At 39.0% G+C, this 20,490-nt stretch overlaps 2 pseudogenes across 2 annotated transcripts in view; both read right to left on the bottom strand.

Annotated features, from left to right (window-relative positions):
* Positions 1–20,490, bottom strand: part of LOC308550923 (ubiquitin-ribosomal protein eS31 fusion protein pseudogene) — a 1,162,334-nt pseudogene that overhangs the window by 76,606 nt on the left and 1,065,238 nt on the right. The gene's annotated exons all lie outside the window — the stretch shown is intronic.
* LOC308551645 (metastasis-associated protein MTA1 pseudogene) lies at positions 4,607–6,724 on the bottom strand (annotated as a pseudogene). Its single transcript has one exon. The product of its transcript is annotated as a metastasis-associated protein MTA1 pseudogene (transcript).

Genomic DNA, 20,490 nt, shown 5'->3' with positions numbered 1-20,490 from the left:
ATCTGGGCTGCTGGCAGGTTCATCATCTTCACAGCCCAGTGAAACCCCTCTCTCTCACCTCTAAAACAGCTGCTACATGTTTATCCTCCCTCATTTTCTTCAATCCTGTGTTTTCTAACGCAACTTTGTCAGACTTTATCATATTAAAATCTTTTTCCAGGTTTTTCTGCTGCTGCTCTGTTTGACATTTCACATAGACACTGGCTTAGGATCACATGGGGTTTTGTAAACTCATTTGTACTCTTTGGATCAACTCATAAAGCCCTGAACATCTGAGATTTGAAGTAAGATTTCCTCAATTGTTTAAAAGGATTATAGTGAAGATAATTCACCTTGTGAGAGGCTTTCAGTGATCAAGAAAATGAAGTATGTGCACTCCTAAGGGTAAAAGTCAGCTTTATATTTTCAATGAAATGAAATGCTAGAGTCAGATGTCTTGGAATTATGACTTTCTAGTCAGACCCTATAAAGTGAGAGAGCCACATTTAAGCTATAACATTTTTAGATAAAAATAAGAACTCTGAATAGTCAGTTATATTTGTGCATGAAAAAAGCACTTCTCAATGAACTTCTTTTAGGAATATTCTAGTTCTCTTGCCCCAAAGAAAAGATTCAGAGGACCTTAAATTCACCAACGAGATAATATTTTCTTTGTTCCCCCCTTTGCGGAATGTCAAGGGAGAGGTCATTAAATTTTTCTATTTGGGGAATGACAGATTGCTGCACTCGCTTTACATATTTTATAGTACTTAACCTCAAATTCCAAATTAGTGGTACCACTATTCTCTGGTAATAGAAATATCTGATAAATTGTCCAGTTCTGGGTTAAATCTTTCAAATTTTATTTCTTTTTTGTGTCTTCTTTAAGTTGCTCTAAGAACTGGATAAAAAAACTTATGAGCATTAAAGTATTCATAGATAATTGATGAAATATCTAGGACTTTCATTAAATAATTCATAAAAAGGAAAAGGGGAGCATAGGTATAACAAAAATGAACAGGAGTTGATAAATGTTGAAGCTGGGTGTTAGATGTGTGATGACTCATTATAATCTTGGCTCTACTTTTATGTATTTTAAAAATTTCCATAATAAAAGCATAAATTTTTAAAGTATTATTCTGCATATACTCAGAGACCCTCTGGCAGTAGCTAAAATGGTATGTTTAACCTTCTGGAGTAAACTTTTCTTAGTCTTAGAGCCACAGACATTCTTCTTAATAAGCAAGAGTGCAAAAGCCTGACAAAGGCATTGAGGGGGATTTTCTTCTGTGTAACACCTTGCTTAAGTAAATCATTAATTAGAACATGACTAAAATGAAACAGAGACTGTAAAATAACATTCGTATAGCCAGGATTTCCAAAACTGACCTTGGGTTTGTTGCTGGTAAGTGAGTGGAAAGGGGTCCCCTTGTTTATTCCAGTCAGTGTGATCCTGGTTACATTTTATTGTTTTTTGTTTTGTTTTGTTTTTAAACATGGGAAGAGCTGTCTGAGAATGAAACTGTAACCATTTTTCAGGGAAGAGTGAGCAGAGGGTGTCTGGCTTGAAATACCAGTTATACATAGGTTAGAGTTTCAGAAGAGTTTTCTGGTCCTGCTACCATAAAAGAATGTGGACTGCCCAGACAGGCATGGCTCAGCGGTTGAGCATCAACCTAGGATCCAGGAGATCGAGGTTCGATTCCTGGTTAGAGCGCATGCCCAAGTTGCGGGCTGGATCCCCAGCTGGGGGCGCGCAGGAGGCAGCCGATCAATGACTCTCATCATTGATGTTTCTCTCTCTTTCCCTCTCCCTTCCTTTCTCTGAAATCAATGAAGATATATTTAAAAAAAAAAAAAATGGAATTTGGACCACAAAGGCCCTAGGTTTTCTCTCCAGCATGTTTCAGACTCTGCTATTTCTCTCTGTGGTTTTTAAACACTTTCTGGGGTGGGGATCGGGGTTTGTCTTACTACTGAGATTTGATGCTATATCATTCACTTTTGAATAAGCTTTATTCATGTCGGAAGCAGTTCTAATTTCTAATAATCCAAACTGAGGTTGATGCTGTAGTCAAAGAATAGACAGTCCCAGACATTTCTTTTGCAGCCTTTGAGGTTCTCTAATTAGTCCAAGAACTTTTCCAAATAGAAGCTCATCTTCACCTCCAAACTTGCTGCGTTCGAAGAAACTTGTTTTTCCGCCTTTTTGTTTCTTTCTGCGATGTCTTACTATCTAGAACAGTTACAATGCTAAAACATAACATTGATAAGGTTTCATAGAGGTGTGAAGGTTTTTTTGATGGACTACATATAGAAATAACTCCCTTTGATTTGCATCCATGCAAGATATGTTGTCAATTGTCAGTAGGCTGTTATAGGGTTAATATCAAATGACTTTGATTTGCTCTATTGGGTCGAAAAACCAAATTTTTAATCTAATGATTGAGCTGAAATATCCTTGGAATCCCTTCAGTTTTATAGTGAACCACTAGGCTGACTTATACTATTTTCCATAAGTTCATAAGTTCTTTTTCTCTATTTTGTAAAACAAGTCTGCGTGCTACAAGCAGAGAGAGGACCATGTATTTAGAAAAATCATCCTTTTAAAAAATTGTTTTTAGCCTAATAAACTGATGAACAAAATAGACCCAAAGACACTGAAGAATGGAACAGACTGCTGAATCTCAGAGAGAAAGGGGTTGAGGGGTGGGGAGAGATTAACCAAAGAATTTCTATGCATATGTGCATGACCCATGGACACAGACAATAGTGTGGTGAAGGCCCGGGGAGGGGGTGGGAGTGGGAGGCAGGGGGTCAATGGGGACAAAAAGGGAAATCTGTAATATTTTCAACAATAAAGATAAATTTTTAAAAATAAAAAATTGCTTTTAACCAAAAATAACATAACTTCACTGGAAGGTTTTGATGCTGGGGGAACAAAGGACTAGTGGAGTAATTGTCTTTTATATCCTGAATCAGAAAGGGACACAGGATTTTTTTTTCACCCCCACTAGGGGCAAGAGGTTGGGACACTACCTCTAACCTTTGTTTTCTTTTGTACTCTTTTATGGTTCATTAAGTTGTTCTTTATCTACAATAGAATTCACCAATTTCAACTGTATAAAGTGGTAAATTTTGGTAATTGTATGCAATGTAACTGCCATGATGATTAAGCTATAAAACTTCTTCACCCTAAGAAGTTTCCAGGTGCCTTTTTCACTTCCACATCTAGTTCAGCTACATTCCTCCCCACCCCCATCCCAGGTATCCACTGACTTGTTTTCGGTCACTATAGCTTTGCCTTTTACAAGATTTCATTTGTGTTCTACTTCTTTAACTTCTGTAATGATTTTGAGATTCATTTGTGTTGTTTAAACTATTGATGTTTCATTTTTTGTTACAGTATTTTTGTAGTATTTCATAGGGTGAGTATACCCTACAATATTATTTATTCACCAACTGAGGCTCATTTGGGTAGCTTTCATTATTTGGTTATTATGAATAATGTTGCTTTGAACATTCATATGAGGTTGTTGTGTGGGCATAACATTTCATTTCCTTTGGTAAATGCCAAGGAATGGAATTGCTGGGTAGTATGCTTCACTTTATAAGGTGTTGCCATACTATTTTCCATTTCCAGTTTCTGCATATATACGCCAACACTTGGAATTTTCAGTCTTTTTAATGTTAGGCATTTTAGTAAGTCGGTAAATGTATTTTATTGGGGTTTTAATTTGTATTTTCTGATGACTAGTGACTGAACATTTTCCATGTGTTTATTGATCATTAATAATTTTCCTTTTTGAAATGCCTATCAAGTCTTTTGCTTATTTTTATTAGAATGTTTGCCTTACCTCTGACTTTTTGATAGCTCTATTACTGTTCCATTGTACGTAATCAGTTTTGGTGGACACTGAAACTGTTTCTAATTTTCTATAGAATTAAAAATAAGATTTCCATTAATGAATTATCTTTTTTGTTTTCCCTTTTTATTTATTGACTTTTTTTTAGAGAAAGAGAGGAAGGGAAGGAGCAAGAGATAGAGGAAGAGAAAACATCAGTTTGTTGTTCCACCTGTTTATGCATTCATTGGTTGATTCTTGTATGTGCCCTGACTGGGGATGGAACCTGAAACCTTAACCTAACAGGACCATGGTCTAAACAACTGAGCAACCCAGACAGGGCTGTTTGGTTTTTCTTTTTTCTTTTTGTGATTTTTTTCTAATACTAAAATTATTTGAAAAAACAAAGGGCCAACCTCACCAAGCAGCTCCACTGGCCTCTGGCTGCACCAACATACGCGGTGTAAGTTGCAAGGCTTAAGTTCATCTACCAAAAAAGTAATAAAAATAAAATTTAAAAGGGCACTTTCGACAGAACACAAAACTCCAGGCCCGCCCAGGAGCCTGCAGTACAAACTCCAGCCAAAAAAGTAACACAAAGCTAAAATCAGCTCCTGGGCATTCCAGGATTAAGTTAAACCACATTTTTTTCTCCAGGTGTGGCTAAAGGGGCAGTTACTCTGCAGGTGAGGGCAGGAGGGTGTTAACAAAACTGTGTGGGCTGGCAGGCAGGTAGTCAGGGCTTGGTCTGACATCAGAATAGCCTGGGGCAGTGGCAGCACCTAGCCCTTGCCTAGTCTGATATGAGATGAGCTTATTATTGACCAGCGGGAGAGGAGGCTGCTGCAGGCTGCAGTGGCATGGCCTGTCCCTAGCTCAGAATGATAGGATTGCAGGGCCTGCAGGTAGAGCTCTTGGTCTTGGAGGACAAGATCGGCTGGCGAATGAATCTTCCTGGTCTCCTCACTGGCCAAGTAAAACACTTCATCAGGGGCCTCAATTCAGTTCATCCCCCACCTCTTGACCTGGGGACACTTTGGTGGGGGTAAGACTTCCCATTGAACAGGAGCTCCCAGCTTGGTCCCATGTGCCTGGTCTTTCCATGGTTCACCAAGCACCTACTGGGCATCAAGAGGTGCTTCTTCATGTTGCCATCCATCCTGTTGTGCTGCTCATAGCTCTTCTTGCCCAGGATGGTGGGAAAGCCATTGTTGATGACAGGGGCAACTTGGCAGGGGGCAGGTCACTGGGCGCACCAGACATGCTCCTCAAGGGGTCAGACTTGAGGTGGGGGTTGGGGGTGGTTCTTGAGATACCTGAGCATGGCTTTCAGGGTCTTCTGCATGGTCTACTTCACCACCAGTGGCCTGTGCGAGGCTTTGGGGAGCCGAGCCATGCACTTGGCTTTGATGGCCAGGTCATTGATGGCCAGATTGTTGATGGGTTGAGTGGCAGTGTGCCACGGACACAGGATCTCCCAGCACAGGTGTAGGGTGATCCGAGTGGACTTGGTGGTTTGCAGATAGAATTCCTGTCTCCTCTTCATGGCCAACTTGTGGCTCCCACTGCTCCAGGATGGGATGGAATAAAGTCTCATATTACTGCGGTTTGGTTTTGGCCCCTCTCCATCTAACTGGGTTGGCATTTTCAAGTCACCATATTTCTTTTAATATGTCCAATTAGATGTTCAGAGACTACCTGAATGTTAGGGGGACCCCAAGAATACCCCTAGTAAGACTGGGTGGTGTAACAGCTCTTGAAGGCCAAGCCAGCGCCCAGGCTCTGGCCTGGTGCCCGTTGCCCTTCACCACACCCACCTTGACCTTGTTGATGCTGATCTGGTTTGGGTTTGGCTTGTTTTAGTTGCGAGTATAAACTTGATTTAACTCACTCTCAGCCAGCTGCTTTCAAGCGTTTCTGCTGCACATATCTGTTGGTGGTCTTCCACTTGTAGTAGTACCTGATGATGATGGTGATCAACTTCCAGGGCAGAAAGTCTTGGTGGATGTCTGAAATTTTTCCAGTATTTCCCCAGGGCCTCCTTGAAGATGCTGGCCTCTGAAACTGACCACTCCTTCATCTTGTCCCAGCACTGCATAGGCTGCCCTGTGGCACCAGAGCCAAGAAGGCCTTGGCAAAGTTTTACAAGTTCTTATGCAGAGTGGCTGTGGAGTGACACAGGGTGATGTCCCAGGAGGCAGCTGCAGCGCTCATGTGCAGACTGAGCTGTCAGACCGAGCTGCTGCTGTTGTAGTTCAGGGTCCGTGCCAAGGTGGCCACACCACCAAGAACTGGTCGATCTGCTTGTCTACAACTGAGTTGTGCATCTCCCATATGTTGGTTTCCAGTTTGGACTGGTCGCTGCTGTCCTCCTCTCCTTCCTTTAGCAGGTTACTGATGTCAGTCTGGTACACAAATCTCCACTTTATAGGTCAGCAGCATCTTCTGATGTGGGTAGAAGACGCGGGAGTAGAAGTCCTTCCTCTCCACGTAGGAAGACTGGGTCTCATTGAGCAGACTGATGCTGCACTTCCCTCTGATGTGGGTGCGGGGCAGCGACTCCAGCTCTCTAGTTTGCTCTCAAGGAACAGCTCCTGGTGCCAAAGCTGGTGCTTTAGCTTCACGAGCAGATCGACCATCTCCAGGTTCTCCATCTCCTCTCCGATTTCCCCTTCCTCGCCAATGTGGACCCCCGGTCCGGTTTTGTCGCAGACAGACAGGGTGGCATACTTGTCCACCAGGGCAGTGAGGGTGCTGGAGATGTCTCGCCTCTGGTAGTAGCACACCACTTTGGCCTCCAGGTTCCCGTTGGCCTTTTTGTTGAGCGCCTCAATTCTCCGGATCAGGTAAGTATTGCTGGAGGAGTTCTCGAAGTAGAAGTAGTCTCCAACCCTGTACATGTTGAGGTCCCTGTCCCGCGACTGGCGGCCAGGGTGGAGGGCTGGGGCCTTTACATTTTGTCAGACACTGCCAAATTGCTTTCCAAAATAAAAGAAAATGCTTTACTAATTTGTTTGGTTTTCCTTTCACAAAGGCCGTGCTAATTTTCCAACAATCATGCATTTCTTTTTTCCTAATAATACATCATGAGCATCTTTTCAGTTTAATATATAATCAAGATATATATATATATATATATATATATATATATACATACACACACACATATATATATATAAATTTTGATGGATATATAGTCTTTCATTGTATTGACATGGGATTATTTATTTAACCAGTTCTTTTTTGGTAGCTATTTGGATAGTTTCTCCTTTTTCACTAGTACAAACAATGTTGGAATGATCATTCTTGTTTGTAATTATTTTCACACTTACCTAAATATTTTCTTCTGATAAATGCCTTTTGATGCATATTTACAAACTTCCATGAGCAAAGATTATACTAATTTATTTTAACTCTTTTAAAATAATAAACCTGTTTACAGAAAAAAATTAACATATACAAAGTAGAGAGAATAATATGACCTCCTTACCTCATGTATCTGTCTTGAGTTGCAACAATTATCAACACACTGGCACAGCCTTATTTCAACATTACTCACTTTTAATTCCCTGACCCCATGGATAACTTTAAAGTAAATCCTGAACATTGTATTATTTCAAGTGTAAAGGCTTCAAAACATCTCAAAAAGGTAAAGACTTAAAAATCTAGAAACCTACAACACTATTAGTACAACTTTAAAGAAATAGCAATGGTGCCTTAATATATCAAATGTCTTGGCAGTACGCATATTTTCCCGGATGCTCACAAATGACTTTCTTTTCTCTTGCAATTTATGTTCATGGGATGCAGAGATGCCCCACTTATTGTATCTGCTTCATTTTCTCTTGACTTTAAAAAAAAATTTTTTTTTTATATAGATCTTTATTGATTTCAGAGAGAGGAGAGGAGAGGGAGAGAGAGAGAGAGAAACATCAATGATGAGAGAGTCATTGATGGAGCCCACAACCCGGGCCTGTGCCCTGACCGGGAATCGAACCCCGATCGCCTGGATCCTAGGCAGACACTCAACTGCTGAGCCACGCCCGGCTGGGCTCTTGACTTCTTTTTAATTCATTCATTCCTCCTTCTTAGCATCCCCACCCACATGTGCTATTTCTATGACAAAGAAACTATGCTGTTTGTCCTGGGAAATTTCACACAATCTTACCAATTTACTTTGACTTGCATTCTTTGATTATCATTGAGGTGGAATTCATTTCCCTACAATTATTGTCCTTTGGGTTTTCCTTTCCTTCATGCCACTTGAACATGGGCATAAATGGGGATTCACACCTCTCCTATAAATCTGTAATGATTTGTTATGTATAAGGATAAAAACCTTTTGTCATGTTTTCCTTAAATATTTTCCTAGTTTCTCTTTTAATCTTTTATCATGCTATTTTTGACATACAAATATTTCAATAATTTAATAAAAAATTGAATGATTTAAGTAATTATAACTAATCTTTTCCTAATAAAATTTTTGTGATAATTAACTGCTCTTCCTTTTAGTCCATTTCCCCTCATTCTCCTTAGGCCTTTTCTTTTATGTGTCTCGCATTGTCTTGACTGTACTGCCTATACTGTGTGCTCTCTCTTTGCATTATCTGCCTCCATATTCATCACAAATTTGCTGTGTTTTCGGCTTTATTGCTGAATATTCCCCATGGTTTGGGCTCTTGCATTCGAGTACTCCTACTATTTTCATGCTTGGGACCTTCTTTTGGGAATCTGACTCTACATGGAAGAAATATTATGATTTTGATGGGAAAAGACTGATTTCTAGGCAACATCACCAGGAAATCAGTCTTGTCCTTCATCTAGGTCCTCTCTATCATGCTTGCATTGTCATTTCTGAAAACATCTTTAATACCAGCATTGACTGCTGAAAGAGTGGAAAGAAAGAAGAATTTACTACAGGAAAGGAAGGCATCAGTGTCTGGCACACTTATTGGTCGGAGGGTTATATATCAGTCAGCTGCCTACTGTTGCAGCCCTAGAAACGAGCTTTTGATACAACCCATTTCTGACCAATAAATGGGCCGCACACTGATGCTTTCCTTTCCTACAGTAAATTCTTCTTTGTGTCCACTCTGTTCTTTCATCACTCAATGCTGGTATTAAAGAAAACCCTCAGAGAAATACTCTCCATCTCATATTAATGTTTTTATATTTAATGATTAACTTGGCTTATAAGCATCTATATGCATGAGTACAGCCTCTGTAACAGCTTCTGTTAGTTAAGCCAACAAAGAAACAGCAGTGATGGTTTAGGTCAGAAAATGTTTGAAATATTGACAAATAATAAGCAAAATTTAGTCATTAGTCACCCAAGGAAACACCATAGTGCTGCACCAGCTTTTTATATTAGATGCCGAGTAAGACCTTTGCCCTTTGTAATATTCTTGACAGAAAATCATGAACTTTGGAGAAATTACACCTTCATTAAACCCTCAAGATTTAGGTTTTAATAAGAAGTAGGCCATCATGAAATTAGTTGATAGAGAAAAAATTTTCTTTGAAAAGGAAGGCAAAAATTGTCAATAAGATTATTTTCAATAAAACAGCTACCCAGGTGAAATTAGAGTCAAATTGTTTACAAAGGAATCGTGTTTGGCTCATCTTTCTTATTGTTAAAGGGCATTTGAATCAATTGGAGTCCTTGTAATTTTTCATCTTTGTTAAATCAGAATTGCTCATAATTCATGTAGGTAGACATTATCAGGAATATTTTGTTTAGCAAAAGACAAATATCTACTTGTGGCTATCAAGCACAAGTGGGAACAATCTTTTTGGTTGGATTTGATGAAGATCAAGCTAAAGTAATTTAAAGGAAACCACTCCATGTGTAAATAATAGCAACACTTCATAAAGCAAAAGTCTCAGGAAACTTTTTAGCTTCATTTAACTTCCGGTTGAATTGAAGTCCAGCTACATGGTAGTTTGGCTTGAGTAGCTGCTAGTTTTGAATTTCTTCTGGTTATGTGGCCAAATTGACTTTTTGTGTCCTCTTTAAATACACTCCTTGCTGACTCTTGGCTGCTCAGGGCCCATTTTAAATCCTCAAATGTTCAAATCAGAACACATGCTCCTGACTTCTTTTACCCAAGCAAAATTTACCTAATCCTCCACTTCTGATTTCCTCAGAGAGTCCATTGGAATATTTCACTAAATGACAATTGGTAGGAATGATCAATTAGTATCTGCCACAGTGTGATGAGCTGGTGGGTTGGTCCCACTCAATTGCTCAACCAAATTAAAACATACTCAGAAAAGTGCTTCTTCTTATAGTGGAAATTTAAGGTAACTGCGGTGGTCTGGTGAAAGTCTTCATTGCTTCCCCAGTCATACTACATAGCCCTTGTTATAAGGCTGGCTCTGTTCAGCTAGTTGGCATCCTTCATTGCTAGTCCTCGCTTTTAGCCCATGAATCCAGCATAATCGTAATAGGTGAATTTATGATCTGCTGTACATAAGGGGAACAATTCCATTTTGTTCTTACTATTACAAAATAATTGTTTTATATGTCTACATGGATCTAGAGAGGGTATTCTTTTTTTAATACTTTATTTTATTTTTTTATTATTTTTTTAAGTTTCTTTATCTTTATTGTTGAGAATATTACAGATGTCCCCTTTTTATCACCACTGATGCCCTCCTCCCCACATCCCCCCCCACCCCAGACTTTCCCCAGACCAATGTCTGTGTCCATGGGTTATGCTTATAAACATATAAGTTCTTTGATTAATCTCTCCCCACCCACTCCCCCTCCCAGCCTTCCCTCTGAGACCCCTCAGTCTGTTCCATGCTTCTATGTCTCTGAATCCACTTTATGAGTTTATTTTATTATATTCCACATATAAGTGAGATCATATGGTACTTGTCTTTCTCTGACTGGTTTATTTCACTTAGCATAATACTTTCTAGTTCACTCCATGCTGTGCCAAAGGCTAAAAGGTCCTTCCTCTTTATAGCTGTATAGTATTCCATGGTGCAAATGTGCCATAGCTTTTCTTCTTCTTTTTTCTTAATTTTATTTTTGCTTAAAATATTACAGATGTCTCTTTTTCTCCCCAATGACCCTTCCACCCTGTCCCATCTCCCTCCCAGTCCCTCTCCCCACCATTGTCTGTGTCCTTGGGTTGTGCATATATGCATATAAGTTCTTTGGTTAATCTCTCGCCCTCCACCCACCTGCCCTCCTCCATCCCTCTGAGATTTGTCAGTCTGATCTATGCTTCTGTGTCATTGAATCTATTCTGTTCATCATTTTATTAAGTTCTTTAGATTCCACATATAAGCGAGATCATGTGATGTTTGTCTTTCTCTGCCTGGCTTATTTCACTTAGCATAATACTCTCCAGGTCTATCCATACTGTCCCAAAGGGTATGAGATCCTTCTTTACAGCTGCATAGTATTCCATGGTGTACATGTCCCACAGCTTTTTTATGCACTCATCTACTGATGGGCACTTGGGCTATTTCCAGATTTTAGCTATTGTAAACTGCTCTGCTATGAACATAGGGGTGCATATATTCTTTCTGATTAGTGTTTTGGGTTCCTTAGGATATATTCCTAGAAGTGGGATCTCTGGGTCAAATGGCAAGTCAGTTTTTAATCTTTTGAGGAAACTCCATACTGCTTTCCATAGTGGCTGCACCAGTCTGCATTCCCGCCAGCAGTGTACCAGGGTTCCCTTTTCTCCACACCCTTCCCAACACTTGTAGTTTGTTGATTAGTTTATAGCAGCCATTCTGACAGGTGCAAAGTGATACCTCATTGCAGTTTTAATTTGCATCTCTCTGATAATTAGTGACTGAGCATTTTTTCATATGTCCTTTGGCCATCTGTATGTCCTCTTTGGAGAAGTGTCTATTTAGGCCCTTTGCCCATTTTTTAATTGGATTGTTTGTCTTCCTTTTGTTAAGTTGTATGAGTTTTTTATATATTTTGGATATTAACCTTTTATCCAATGTGTCATTGGCAAATATGTTCTCCCCTACAGTGGGCTCCCTTTTCATTTTGTTGATGGTTTCTTTTGCTGTGGAGAAGCTTTTATTTTGATGCAGTCCCATTTGTTTATTTTCTCTTTAGTTTCTCTTGCCCTAGGAGATGTGTCAGCAAACGTATTGCTACAAGAGACGTCGGAGATTTTGCTGCTTATGTTTTCCTCTAGGATTTTTATGGTTTCATATCTTATATTTTAGTCTTTTATCCATTTTGAATTTACTTTTGTGTATGGTATAAGTTGGTAAGAGAGGTTATTAAAGATATGGCAGGGTGAAATCTTGAGTGGGCTTGAATATTAATAGGCAACCAAAATACGTGTTTTCAAGAAATACTTGAATACTATGCAAAAATATGGTTATCCTTTTGATAAAATATAATACTTTAGTAAAAGCCACACTTTACATTATGATGCTTGACAGCAAAAAAATACTTTCCTAAGCATCATTTAATTTGAAGTTCACAAGAGGACCAATGATTTACACAAGACAGAAACTCTCATTCCAGTGTCACAGATAAAACCTCTAAAGTAATTGTTCAAGTTCACCCAATCATTTAGTGACAGAACCGATATCCTCAGTCCATTTAGTGTAATTCAACTTGTAAGTGTCAAGTAGATGCAAGATCAATTGCAACCTGACATTTCTCAAGGGAGGATCCTTGATTTCATTTCCTCTCCCTTTCCTACTATCGAAGGAAGTCAGTTCTTGGTAAGAATCATGACAGAGTTTTTGCCGTCATATTTATTCGATGAAAGCCAACTAGTGGTCTGGATTTTTTTCCTTTTGATATTATAAAATTTGGGAACAAATGATTGATTTGCTTTTTTCTTTATCCTAGCATAGACTCTGCATTAGTCTGAGACCTCCACAGAGTTATCTGGAAATAGAGGCACTTTGAGAATTATTATATGAAGTGTTCCTTTATTCTACAAATATTTGTTGTGAATCTTCTGTTAGGACAACAATAAAATAGGGTAATGGTATAGAGAATGGTGGGGGTGTGGACAGGATCGGGGGTTATTTTGGATGGGATGGCCTGTTGGAAGAGGTGATATTTGGCCTGAACCCTGAGTGATGAAAAGTCAAGAAAGCATTCCAGACAGGCAGAGCAGCAAGCACCAAGGCTCTGAGGCAGAGATCAGTGTGATGTGTTCATGAAACAGAAGGGTGTTGCGACTGTGGTATAGTGAACAAGGAGGAGAAAGGTAGGATCTGAAGTGAGAAAAGAAGGTGGTAGACAGATTACAGAAGCATGTGTTTGGACCATATTTAAGTGCAATAAGAAATCATCACATTATTTTACAAAAGGGCTAATTTTGGAGTAAAACATTATATGGTATTTGCCATCAGCAACCCTTTGTCTTAAGTGAAAATACCTTTGTGAATCCATGTGGAGTTAGTTATAGCTTAGGTTGTAGAATGTGGTACCACCAGAAATTGGTCTCCTCGACCCTAAGCGCCTACGTCTCTACCACCAACCATAGTGGTGAACCTAGTGCAGTTTTCCCTGTGAACAGAGTATTTATTTCTGTAGACTTCTGAAATGTGTAGGTACATTCTGGTGAAATTGTTATTGTTATATTTTTCTCCTGAAAGCACAGTGAATCCATATAATTGGAGGAAGGAAGGGTGTACTCATTGAGAGATGGGAAAGCCATGTTAGATGCTACTTTATTCTTTGGTTCTAGAATTTAAAACTTCAGTAATGCCATATAATTTTGGAGAAAACCAAAAATATATCTTTGTGAAATAACTTTGTGAAAACATTTTTTCTACGCTATGGGATACAACCGCCTATATAATATCAATTCCAAACCACATCACTTAAAGAGTTTCCATTAAACCTGTACCTTAACTTTAACTTTAAATTCCACTAGTTCATAAGCTCCTTTGCCAAAAGGATGAAAGTGTCTAAATATCAGTTATAAAGGACAAAATGTTTCTTTGACTATCTTGAGATAAAAAGGTAACCTTCTCTGTCATAAAGGCAACATTTCTCCTTTCACATTCTTTAAAGATTTGCTTTGTAGAACATTAAACCTTTTTCCCCCTAGAACCTAATGTCTACCATGTACTAAGATTTCACACACACGCGCGCACACACGCGCGCACATACACACACACACACACAGGCACACGCACACTTTTTTCCAATGTGCTTTCAAATTGCCTTTTTCTTTTGATTCAGATCATTAGCAATGGTCATGGAAAAAGTCTCTGATAGCTAGAGGGAAATGCAGTAATTTAGAAAAAAGGTTTTCCTTTGGGTCTAACTCTACAGTTTGGTCTAATTTTATTTGACATTTTTGTCCATTATAGTATAAGAGTCCTTTTTTTTTTTTTTCTTTTCATAGAGTGAAAGAGCAGTTTATTTCTTTTAGGCTGCTGCCCTGTTCTTTGTTGTTCAAAAGGAAACAAAGGTTTTCTTTTCATCTTTCTTTTTCTTAGCCCCTGAGTGGAAGGCTTATGAAGGTTGGAGGATTGATAGCCGTAGGAGATTAAGAAATGTCTTTAATTCACAAACAGCTCTGGACTTGCACTTGTTCAACCCTAGTGATGAGCTAGAGTTATGCTTTTCTCACTTCTTATGTGAGCAAAGAAATTGCTCACTGATTTTTCAGTTTCTACTTCAAGGATATTTTAGTTCAGTGGGATAGGATATATTGGCAAGGAGGGAAGAAGGGAAGGCATACCTCTTACAGAATCAATAACCCTTGCTTCCAGCAGGCTGGGGAGAATCATCTTTGTAGTCAGACCATAGCTGTCTATGAAATGAGGAAAAGCGATCACACATTTCCTGAGTGCTGCTAGGTGCTGAGACTGTACTAAGCATTTTACATATGCTATATCATTCTCACAGCATTTTTTGAAGGCAATAGTACTATATTCCATTAACTGAGATTTAAATAATTTAAGCGATTTGATCAGCATCATACCTCTATGAGTTTCAGACCTTGGAGTTTAACACGAGGCTGCTGATGCTGTTTTTCATTGCTTCATACTTTCTTTTAAAGGATGGTTAAGAATGCAGCAACCAGCGTGTCTGTTTATTTCCTCATTCCTAATCTCCAGTGTCTACATTTGATGCTGTACATCTCTCTGAGTGTATCATATATGACATCTCTTTGAGGGTTTTAGTGGTGTATCTTTCCTGATGGGACAGGAGAGGTAGCAAGTCTGGGTCACCCTTGTGCATGTTCATACAAACCATCCCTAACACACATAATAGCAATAATAGTAGTTAGCATTTGTCGAGCCCTTACCATGTGCCAGGCACTCTGTTAAGAATTTTTGAAATATGCTCACAACAAACCCAGGGTGGAGGCATATAATATTGTCATTAACATTTCAGAAAATGGAGACACAAGTAGATTAAGTGTCCTGTTTAAAGTCACGGAGCTATGTAGCAGAGTTAGAATTTGAATTGAATAGGCTGATTCTATAAACTAGTCCCTTATCCAGTGTACTATAGTGTTTGTTATATACGTGATGTAGAATGGGAGAAAGATCTAAGTGTAATAGAATATACCAGGCCTCAGTGATTTTAAAATGTTGCCTGAGAAACATACTAATGCTTTTGACCTTATTAGCTAGTGCTGCTTTCCAACTCAATGTTATTATTTTCAAAATATGCAGAATAAAATATTGGAATCAAATATTCTATATCTCATATCACAAACAATTATCTGCTGATCTCTTACTATATTCCTGGTATTGTTTAGAATTTAGATGGAGATAAAGTAAAGAAGAACCAGCTCAATTACCTCCCTCACAAACGTGCTTGGACTCTGATTTTAGTGCCTGTATGATAAACCTACATTGGCTGATGTTCCAATGAGCATGTTTTTTTAAATCTATACTGATGGGCATATCAAAAATAAGGGAATTATTCTAGCATCTTTGAGATAGCATGTGATTTATTGAATATGAAGAGGAAAAAAACATGGTTGGCAGCGGATAAGTGTGTGATGCACATTCTCATTATATTTCCCAGTGAAGCCTATTGAATCTAGGCGACATATAAATGGGATATGAATGGTATAATGTTCCATTAGGAAGAAGAGACTAAAGTCAACCGAATCACAGCATGTTGAACTCAGGGAATTGTCTCATATATCTGAACATCACATTTATAGCTAAACCAGCAATCATTGATGGTAGTTTCCATTCTTGATTACCATCCATACAAAATCAAAAACTACCATATGCCATTGGGACACTTTGGAATTTCAAACTTAATTCAATGATACAATAGGGAAAGAAAACAGCATTTGTCAACTAGTTATCTCATAATATACTAGCAGTGTGTAGCATGATGGTCAAGTAAAGACTTGGGTAGCCAGATTGTCTAGATCTGAGTTATGGTTCTCTGGATGTGTGTCCTTAGTAAGTTACCTCTCTGTCCATTGATTTCCTCATTTATAAAATAATTACCTTCTCAGGTTGTAAAAATTTAATTAATTAATGCATATCAAACAATTGGAACAATGTTTGACATGTAGTAAGCATTCTATTATTTTTTTTTAGTTTAATAAAATATAGTCTTACCCTGACCAGTGTTGCTCAGTTGGTTGGAGTGTGATCCCATACCCCGAAAGGCTGTAGGCTCATTTTCTTGTCAGGGCATATATCCATGTTGTGGGTTCGATACTCTGTTGGGGCATGTGCTGGAGGCAACCGATTGTTTCTCTCTTGCATCCATGTCTCTCTCTCTCTCTCTCTCTCTCTCTTTCTCTCTCTCCCCCTCCCCCTTCCTCTCCAAAATAAATTGTAATGCTATAAATTGTTAAATAAAAATATTTAAAAAATAAAACATAGTCTTTCTAAGATTCATCTAAGAAACAAAATAATTGAGCTCCAGAATCGTGTGACTTTTTTTATTTCAATAGGCTTTGTGCGTTTATCATCAGTGCTTCTTACTCTTTACTTCATGTAACACAAGGATACTCAGATATGGTAAAATAGTTTTGTATCATTTTGCCATTATTATCACTATGACCTTAGAAAATACATTTATGTCAATAATTTTTTAAAGTTTTGTATTTTCCTGTTTGTCACAATAAGTTGAATTTTTAAATATTATTTGGGATCCTATAAAATATTGTGTTGTTGATTTTCCATTTAAATTTTAGTCTACATTTGGAAATAGATGGGCCTGAATGCATGATATATTTTGGTTATGCTTAGCTGGACACACTGCCTGAATGGTTACATGATTATCAACTTTCATATTCAGTAGGTGTTTTTTTCTCCTTAAATAGGAAAAGTATGACTTTGTTACAATTAACTGTGATTGATGATCATTTGAAGTTTATCTCAGAGGTTAAACCTTTCAATATTGACAGAATAAAGGCTAGTGAATTTGATACGAAGGAATAATACCATTAAATCAGTAAAAAATGACCACATGAGTCAGAAAATTATAATCTGGAAAAGACGGAACATGTTGCTGCTAAGAAACAGTCTGGTCAATTAAAAGCATACCAGCCCTTGATTATGTCTCTGATACTTTTTGATTAACTGCTGTATAAAACTGAGCTTTATTGTTTTTAGCCCAGATGAACAGATTAGCACTGCAGTTAATGTCTTATTATGCACATGTGCTTTACTGGCCCTGAGGGGTTGCAGTCCAACCTGTGAGCCAGCTGTTCCTTGTCATGAAAACTGGAAGCACAAGAAGCAATCCGCCTAACCCTGATGATTAGTTTATTTTTGGCTTGGCTTCATGAATGGATTTAAATGTTTTAAGTTTATGCTCCACACGCATGGTCGAACCCTAATAAACACTTTTAGAAATACTTCTATAATTAACACTCAAGCCAGTTTTCCTTGTTTTTAGAGAGGATGATAACACAAACTATATCTTTGAATTTTTAGTTCTATCAAATTGATGTGTTTTGACATGTGTTTATTTTGTTTAGAAACATAATCACTTAAATTCATAACTAAACACTTGGCTCCTGGGCACTGGAGTCTTGCCTGTGGGTAATATATGTGCTTTGTTGCAGCAAGTTTCATTACTGAAGAGTAGGAAGTAAGAAATATGTCTTCAGCAGGGTGAGCTTCAGCTGGTAAAAAAGTATTTCAGGAGGACTAAGAAATCCAGGACTGAGGGATCTATCACTAGTTCTAGCAGTGGATCTATTAAGCAGGTTAAAATCCAGATGACATTAAAAGAGCAGAGAGAGTTTGACTTTATAGAACATCTATTCCTCTATCTTTGCTTCATAATGATAGTTGAAATTTACAGCTGTTTCTAGTTGGCAGAATACTTTGAATTTTCTATTTTGTAACAGCTTTATTAAGCTATGATTCACGAACCATACAACTTATACTTTTAAAGTGTACATTTCAATGTTTTATAATTATATTCACAGAGTTGTGCAAACATTACCACGGTCTACTTCCAGAACATCTCCATCACCCCCAAAACAAACACCATACCTCCCAGTCGCCCCTCTTGCCATTACTTGGAAAATAAGAATTTATTTTTGTCTCTATGGATCTGCCTACTCTGAACATTCTCTATAAATGGAATCATACAAAATGTGGCCTTTTCAACCTGACTTATTTCACTTAGCATAATGTTTTCAAGGTTCATCCATATTATAGTACATATTGATACTTCATTCATTTTTATTGCTGAATAATTCTTCATTGTATGAATATCTCAGGTTTTTTTTTTTACTTTTCAAATTTATCTTTATTGTTGAGAGTATTACAGGTATCCCATTTTTCCCCCCAATTGATCCCCTCCACTTCTCTCCCACCCCCTTCCCAGGCCTTCACCCCGTTATTAACTGTGTCCACGGGCTATGCATATAACTTCTTTGGTTAATCTCTTCTTCCCACCCTCCACCCCCCTTCCCTCTTTCCTCTGAAATATGACTGTCTGTTGCATGCGTCAATGTCCCTTGATCTATTTAGTTCATCAGATTCTTTTGTTCATTAGCTTCTTCTTAAAGAAGACCCTTCAACTTTTCCTGTAGTGCTGGTCTGATGGTGATGAACTCCTTTAGCTTTTCCTTGTCTGAGAAGCTCTTTATCTGACCTTCAATTCTAAATGATAGCTTTGCTGGGTAGAGCAATCTTGGCTGTAGTTCCATGTTTTTCATCACTTTGAATATTTCTTGCTACTCCCTTCTGGCCTGCAAAGTTTCTGTTGAGAAATCAACTGACAGTTGCATGGGTGCTCTCTTGCAGGTAACTAATTGCTTTTCTCTTGCTGCTTTTAAGATTCTCTCTTTGTCTTTAACCTTTGGCATTTTAATTATGATGTGTCTTGCTGTGGGCCTCTTTGGGTTTCTCTTGTTTGGGACCCTCTGTGCTTCCTGGACTTGTAAGTCGATTTCTTTCCCCAGTAGGGGAAGTTTTCTGTAATTATTTTTTCAAACAGGTTTTCAATTCCTTGGTCTCTTTCTTCCCCTTCTGGCACCCCAATAATACAAATGCTGGGCCTCTTGAAGTTATCCCAGAGGCTCCTTATGCTATTTTTATATTTCTGGATTCTTTTTTCTTTTTGCTCTTCTGGTTGGGTGTTTTTTGTTTCCACATGTTCCAAATTGCTGATTTGATTCTCAGCATCCTCTACTCTGCTGTTGATTCCCTGTAAATTATTCTTCATTTCAGTTTCTGTAGCCTTCATTTCAAATTGGTACTTTATTATGTTATCGATTTTCTCAGTTATTTCCCTAATAGTCTGCTTAAACATCCTTATAAACAAAAATTTGAACTCTGTATCTATTAGCTTGCTTGGATCTATTTCATTTAGTTCCTCTTCTAGATATTTCTTCTGTTCTTTCCTTTGTGACATGTTTCTTTGCCTCCACATTTTGGTTGCTTCTAGGTGTTTGTTTCTATGTAGTAGGTAGAGCTGCTATGTCTCCTGGAATTTGTGGAGTGGCTTTGTGTAGTAGGTGTCTTGTGGGGTCCAGTGGCTCAGCCTCCCCAGTCACCTGAGCTGAGCCTTCTAGGTGCTCCCCTGTGTGGTCTGTGTGCACTGTCCTGTTGTAGCTGAGCCTTGGTTGCTGTTGGTGTCACTGGGAGAAATTGACCCCCAGGCCAATCAGCTGTGAGGACCAGCTGCAACTACAGCCAAAGAGCTACTGTGCTGGAGACACCCCTATGGAGCAGAATTTACTTCAGTGGAGCTTTGGTGTTCCCCAAGTGCACCCCTTGAGTGTCACTCGTGGATGTGGTAGGGTTGTAATCCACGGTGTTCAAGTCTGAGCACCAGGTGCACTGTCTCTGGGGCCTCCCGGGAGGTGCAAAGTCATCCTGTGCCAGGGCCTTGCCCAGGCCCACCCAGCATGAGCTACACAGCAAACCGCAGTTGGCTGCTACTTGTGCTGGGCTTGGAGGCGTCCAGGAGAGGCCAAGCTATGAGCCAGTGCAGCTGCTGCTAGTGCCAGGCCTGGGGCCATTTATCAAGCCGTATGGGGCCCGCTGCTGCTTGTTTGAGAGATTTTAGGAAAGTCCTAAGCATGAGGCTCGAGAGGCCACTTATACAGAAAAGCCCCTGGAAATGGCCTGGATGAGCTGCAGGTGGGGAGGGGCGGGGCCTCTGGGAATCACGGGGCGGGGCCAACGGTGAGAGTCAGGTGCTGGCGACTCAAATATGGCGCCTCCCTGCCGGCTGTGTGCGGGGAGGACTGGC

This window comes from Miniopterus schreibersii (assembly GCF_964146895.1).
Source record: "Miniopterus schreibersii genome assembly, chromosome: X".
Classification (NCBI taxonomy): domain Eukaryota; kingdom Metazoa; phylum Chordata; class Mammalia; order Chiroptera; family Miniopteridae; genus Miniopterus; species Miniopterus schreibersii.
The sequence above is the reverse complement of the archived record's forward strand: the minus strand, read 5'-3'. Positions and strand labels throughout refer to the sequence as shown.